Below are 6,847 nucleotides of genomic sequence, written 5' to 3'. Positions count from 1 at the left end.
CGAGCCGCTGAGCTGGCGGTAGCGACTGCTAGCTGCGGCCCCGGCGAGGGGCGGGCCCGGCGGGGGAGGGGCGGCCGCCGCGCCTCTCATTCATGCCGCGGGGGCGGGGTGTGGGACCCGGATGCCCGGGCAAGTCCCGCCTCCTCGCCGGGGGCGCGCGGCTTCATTGTCTGCAATGCGCAGGCGCGGCGCTCCTCGGCGAGGCGAGGCTCCCGGCTGCGCTGTAGGTTTGATGCGTTGATGCTGAGCTGCAAGGTTCGCGTCTTCTTTTTCCCGTGTCTGTGAACATTTTTAACAGTTGAAAGAGTGAACTCGGCCTCCGTTGTGAACCCAGGCCCGAGAGTCCACAAAGGTGGGGTGCCCCTAGTTAGATGTTCCACCTGCTGTACACCCAGTGCCTGTACAGACAGTGGAAGTAAATATATTCAAGAAGCAGTAATTACGTCTACCCATTGCCCTCGGCCCCCAGCTTCTATTCTACACCACAAACTGACTCAGGATGTGGGGGAACTGAGCCCTCTGGTTATAGCAAGGCCTAAGTTCTAGAAGATCAGTGGAAGCAGGCAGCAGTTCTCATAGCCATCACTGGTGTGTGGGCACTGCGCTTCAGGTCTCCCTTCTGCCCCATTTCCCTATGAGGAATCCTCTCCTCCTCCACCCCTCCCCGGCTCTTTCACATAAACTATAAATAGTTCGTCGTTTAATTCATCATGAAAAATGCCTACCAGCCGGCCCATTCCTCCTGCTTTGGCAAACCATAAACCTCCCAGGAAAAGGGAAGTAAGAAGGGTTCGATAATGACTGTATCACAGACCCTCGACCCAACTTCCTCTCTCCCAAAACCAGGCCACACCTCTGGGCAATCTCCCTTCTCCTCCCTTTCCCGCCCCTCCCCTCCCCCCTCTACCTCTAGTCTCAGGAGCCCTGCTGTACTGTGTGGCCTTGCAACTCCTCCCCTTCACTGCTGCCAGTTTAAAGTCCTACATAAGTCCTTCACTTTGGCACTTAGGCTAAGGCAGATGTTACCTTCAGTTAGGTTACAATACTTTCACGTTCATGGTCTCCTATTCAAGGAATTGAAATAAAAGCCCATTCAGATGTGCAAAAGTAGCAAGAAAACTTTCTTTGAAGCAAAGAAAAAAAATGCAGCAAAACAAAAAATAGGAAAAAAAAAAAAAAAAAACAAACCCAGGCACACTGCAAGGGAACGGCAGGTCACATGAGTGAAGATACTCAAGGTGCTGGAGTATTGTCTGAAGCTCTCTTTTATGGGATTCAAGAGGAGAAGCATGGCACACACTAGAGTTGTCTGGAGAGAGGAAACCTCAGCTGAAGAATTGCCTCCATCAGGCTGGCTGCGGGGTCGTCTGTGGGGCATACTACTGATAAATATTGATGTGAGAGGGCCCACCCCTTGTGGGGGGTTATCACCTGTTACCTACTGTAAACCTATAAAAGTCAGGAATCTCCCTTGGAAAATGTCATTGGCTGTGCTTGCTAGTTCTTTTTCGTCGTCTTTCCACAGCCAGTGCTATGTGGGAAGAGAAACCTCAACTGAGAAGATGCTTTCACTAGATTGCTTGTAGGTGCGTCTGCAGGACATTTTCTTGGTTAATGACTGCTGTGAGAGGGCACAAACCCCTTTGGGTGGGGTCATCCCTGAGCAGGTGGTCCCGGGTGGTATAAGAGAGCAGGCTGAACAAGCCATAAGGAGCAAGCCAGTGAGCAGCACTCCTCCATGACCTCTGCATCAGCTCCTCCTTTCTGATTCTTATTCTGACTTCCCTCAGCAATGGAATGTTACCTGGAACCGCAAGACAAACTCCTTCCTGCCCGCACTGTTTGGGTCCTGGTGTTTTATCACAACAGTAGAAAACAAACTATAACAATGGTCTTACCCAGCTCTGGCTCTTACATGCTACTGTACTGACCTATCAGTCAAGATCCACCCACTTGTGCCATAGTGTATGACTGTAGTGGTTTAACCGAATACTTTCTGATTGGACTTGAGGCCTGCCTCACAGGAAGGAATTCATACTTGGTACTGTAAACCTGGTCAAAAGCCAATGGCTTGGGAGGTAAGAGGCCCTTGAGGGACCTAAGTACTGTTGTTCTGATAAATGATCATGAGGTCAAGCTGCAGCCAAAATATATATGTTTGTACCATAGATTAGTGCTCCTCCCAAGACTAGACATAGAACCTTCTGTTGGCCGTTAACGCAGAGATCATGAGTGATGGAAGAGGTAAGAGTAAGTGATTGTTGGATGCTTAGTCCTAAGTCACTTACTTGGCTCCCCAAGGCTCCGGGAATATCATGCAAGAGGGGCAGAAAGAGTGCAGAGGCTGTGAGGATGTGAGGATGTGAGGGGATGCTGGGAAATGCATTCTTCTGAACATGACATGGCTGTGGCACTTGTGAACTTACAACTGTTGTGCTTACATGCACAAGATGTAGCCAGTCCACATTTCAGTATGGATGGAGCGGAAGTTCACAAGGCCCCACCCCTAACTGAGACGCTCTTGCAGTTGATGGCTGCTGGGGAAAAGGAAGTGAGTTTTCTTTAGAGGTATGTCTGCTAGCATATTGCCCATGCCCCAGTGAATGGCACCACACCCCTGCCCTTGTGGGCAGTGCTAATTAGACTCAGTGAGCAGAGGAAGAGAGATACCACATGTAGATGGAGATGGACTGGGGAGTTTAAAGGAAGTGAGGGAAAATGAGGAGTAGATATGAGCAATATACATTGTATACATGAATGAAACCATCAAAGAAGACAAAAAAAACTGAAAAAACAAACAAGCAAAAAAACACCTCTCTTGTTTGGGGTAATCTGAAGACTCTCCTTTCCAGATGCCTGTCATAGCAGCTCTGTTTTCTGTTTTTCCATTTAAGCTATCTCTACTGAGTCTCCTCTCCAAGGTTTAGAAAGGCAGACTCTCCCTCCCTTCAAGGTCTGGTCATGTTGTCTCTGAGATTATGTTCTGTCCCTGCTGATGCTCTCTTAGTTTAAGCAGGAGAATGGCCCTCTGTGGTCTTGAGGCTCTCTCTTCTAATAAAGTTTTATTCTGAACCAACCTGCTGAGACCGATTTTTCCCTCACTCCAGGAAACTGGGTGATCCCCTCCTTCCTTGCTCTTAATCCCAGCTATTACCAGGAAGGCCTTTTGGGCAGACGGTTGCTGATGACACCTTTCACTTTGATATAAACCAGACCTTCTCACCTTTTCCCCCTGGGCTGTTGCAGACTTCTCAATCCATTCTCATGCAAATTATTCACTCTCCCCCCCCCCCCCACACCCCTTTAACAAAATCCTCTTGATGTGCCAAGCTGCTGTGTGTCTGCCTTTTTTATTTTCTCTCCCCTGTCTGGCACTTGAGCCTTATTTTCCAGCTGTTTCTAGAACAGTACCTTGCAGTTTTATTCTCTGCAACTGTTGATCCTGGTCCCTCTACCAAAAAAGCAACAAACACTTATCTAGAAACACAGGGAAAAAAAAAAAAAACAAAAAAAAAAAGCTTGTTTCCTTTAAAAATCCACAGAGAATTTTTTTAGAGCTGGAAATACCCTGTATGTCTGTATGATAAAATACAAATTGCACATTTGTGTAAGCCTGTGGAACCCTGATGTAAACCATGGAATCTGGATGATAATGACATATCAATGATGGTCCATCAGCTATAATGAATTTACCACCGTGGTAGGGGTGGTTGAGGATCTGGGAAACTAGTTAAGGTATAACATCCCAAACTGTGCCTAGTGATCCACACTGAATGTGGGGATCACGAAAAAACTGGCAACAATAAGGTTTCTGAATATACAAAAACCAAAATTTCCGAAATGGCCTCAAACATATTTCTGTCATTTGGCACTACATATTCATGCAAAATGACAGTGTTAACACTGCTGATTATAAAAGGAAAATAGCAACAAGGCTTTGAGATGGCTCAGTGGGTACTAGATACACAAACCTGATGACCTGAGTTTGACCCCTGGACCCCACAGAGGAAGAAAACAGACTCCGGAATGTAGTCCTCTTATCTCCACACACATGCTGTGACACAAGCATAGCCACATTCTCACACATACACACATGCCTATACATACAATAATGATAAATTTAAAAAAATTAAGAATCAATAAAAATGTTGAAGATGCTCTATGTCTTGTAGTATTAGGCCAGACTTTATTCTTATCTGTTAATAGTGTGCATGGTGTGGGCAGAAGGGGATGCTTAAGTGGCAATGGACTGAGTGCATGTCAAGGACAGCTTTGGGGAATTAGTTCTCTCCTTTCACCATGGTGTCTGGGTATCAAATTCAGATCATCAGGTTTGTATGGCAAACATTTTTACCCACTGAACCATCTCTCCCAGGCCCCCTTAAGTTCAATTCTTTATATTAAAATAAATAATAAGCACATCATTATACAGTAGGCAGACTTACTTTGTCCTTAATAAATGGTAAAATTCCATGTGTACTGAAGAATTGTTTTTAAATAGTTGTTGTGGTTTATTATCAATAGTATTTGAGTGGTAGGCTTACACATCTGCATAGACTACATACTTATTTTGTGGGATTGCATGAAAAAAATTCTTGGGCAAGAAGGGATTGTGAATGGGAAAAGTTTAAGAAGTCTTGTTGTAAGGGAAACCTTTGTGCGTTCCTTTCAGTTTTGCTGTGAACCTAAAATAACTTTTTTTAAATTTTATTTATTTTATTATAAAATGTCTGTGTGTATGTGCGTGTGAGTGCAGGTGCCTTCAGGGGTCAGAGGAAGGTACTAGGCCCCTGGAACTGGAGTTTGAGTGCTGGGAAGTGAACTTGGATTCTCTGAAGATCGTTATACATGACGGAGAGTTAACAGAGATTTAATATCCAGTATATAAAGAGCTCAAAAAAAAAAAAAAAAAAACAAAAAAAAAAAAAAACGGACCCAAAAAAAGGGGGGGGGGGGGCTTTAAATCTAAACAGAGAATTCTCAATAGAAGAAATAAAAATGGCTAAGAAACTCATCAGAAAGTGTTCATTATCCTTATCAATTAGGGAAATGCAAGTTAAAACCTTGAGATTTTATTACATTCCAGTCAGAAAGGCTAAAATAAACAGAACAACTGACAAGAAGTACATGGGAGGGGGCGTGGAAAAAACAGTCGCTCTCTTGGTTAGATTTCAAACTGGGATAGTGACTCTGGTATCAGTATGGAAAATTCTCAAAAAGTTAAAAAAAAAAAAAAACAGATCTAATACGTGACCCAGCTATACTACTCCTTGGCAAACGCCCAAGCAACTTGACGTCCTATTCCACAGATACTCGCTCAGCCATGGTCATTGCTGCTCTGTTCACAATAGCTAGGAAACAGAAACAACCCAGATGTCCCTCAACCCAAGAATGGAGAATGAAAATGTGCACATACACAGTGGAGTACTGTTCACCTCTAAAGAGAGCTGATATCATGAAATTTCCAGGTAAATGGGACTTGAAGACTGAGGTAACCCGGAGGCAGAAAGCCACCTGCTGCATGCTGTCCATCATCTGTGCTTTCCAGCTCTAAATTTTCAGATGCAACATGGAGTAAGTGCAAAAACCAGGAAGGCAAAAAGGGACCATGGGGTTTGGAGGAGAAGGTAACAGCAGGATACAGGTGATATGAATTGGGAAACAGAAAAATGGGGAGGGGTTTCTATTTAGGGAGGGGAAAAGGACACATAGCTGATGATGTTTCATAGTGTCAAGAAATTATATTGTTGTATATTTATTTGATTAAAATAATACTATCCATATATTTTGTGCACACACATACACATATACTACCTGAGATTAGGTCAGTTGGTCTGACAATGGTCACCGCCAGAAAAGAGCCATCAACTATCAAAGTAGTTCTGACGTGAAAGCCTTCTTCCTGTGGTCTGGCGTTCACAGTACCAGCAAATATTACATAAGCTGCTGAAGGAGGAAAACTACCAGGCTGTGGTGGCAAGGCATCCCTCAGAGTGCAACAGTGGTCCTCGCTTCTTGGACATAACCAACAGCTGTCTATTTGGACGTGAGGCCTCCGCAATAGGAGGAAAGTCATGTCTGGGGCTAGAAACCTGACCAACTGCCCAGGGCTAGTGAGGTCTTGGAACTTAGACGAGAACCCATTACTTCATCACTTCACTAGATCAGCATAATTCCTTTATCCTGAAAGATCCCCGGCTGGGTATCTCTCGTCTGAGAGACCCCCTCCCAAGGAACAACGAGGCCATTCGGATGCAAACAGCAAGAGGCTTTTATTTTGATACACGGGTACCCGGGGCAGCAAGGTCATTCGGATGACTTTGCGCGCCCTCTGGGTGAAAAGCTGGGGTTTTTATAGGGTTTTAGAGCAGAAGCGTGGGTACAGAAGCGAGAAGCATGATTACAGGGGGCTGATTGGTACGTTTACATGAGACCACGGTTTGTGTCAAAGTTTGGCAGAGACACCAAGATTCCAGGAACTGGGTGGTCAAAACAGTCATGATGACCCCTTGACGTGGCCCGTCACCTGTTGTTTTCCTTAGGACCCTTATCTTAACTGGAACAGTCTCATAGATATCCATGAGGGTGATTAACACAAACTGTTTTTAGTTCGACTGGGGCAGCCTGACCACAGATATCCCAAGTGGGTGACACAGCTGGGGGTTTCTTAGTAATTTTCCAGTTTCCCATTTAGCCTTCAGAGTTTTACAAAACAGTGGTGTCCCACAAAATGGCATTAGCTATGTTTAACTTAGGGTGAGGCTGGGGTCTTTCAATCCAGGTCCTTTTTTTTTTTTTTTTTTTTTTTTTTTTTTTTTTTTTTTTTTTTTTTTGCGGTTCTGCACCT

The sequence above is a fragment of the Psammomys obesus genome, unplaced genomic scaffold (genome assembly GCF_907164565.1).
Source record: "Psammomys obesus unplaced genomic scaffold, mPsaObe1.curated_primary_1811, whole genome shotgun sequence".
NCBI lineage: Eukaryota > Metazoa > Chordata > Mammalia > Rodentia > Muridae > Psammomys > Psammomys obesus.
This window is presented reverse-complemented; position numbering follows the sequence as displayed.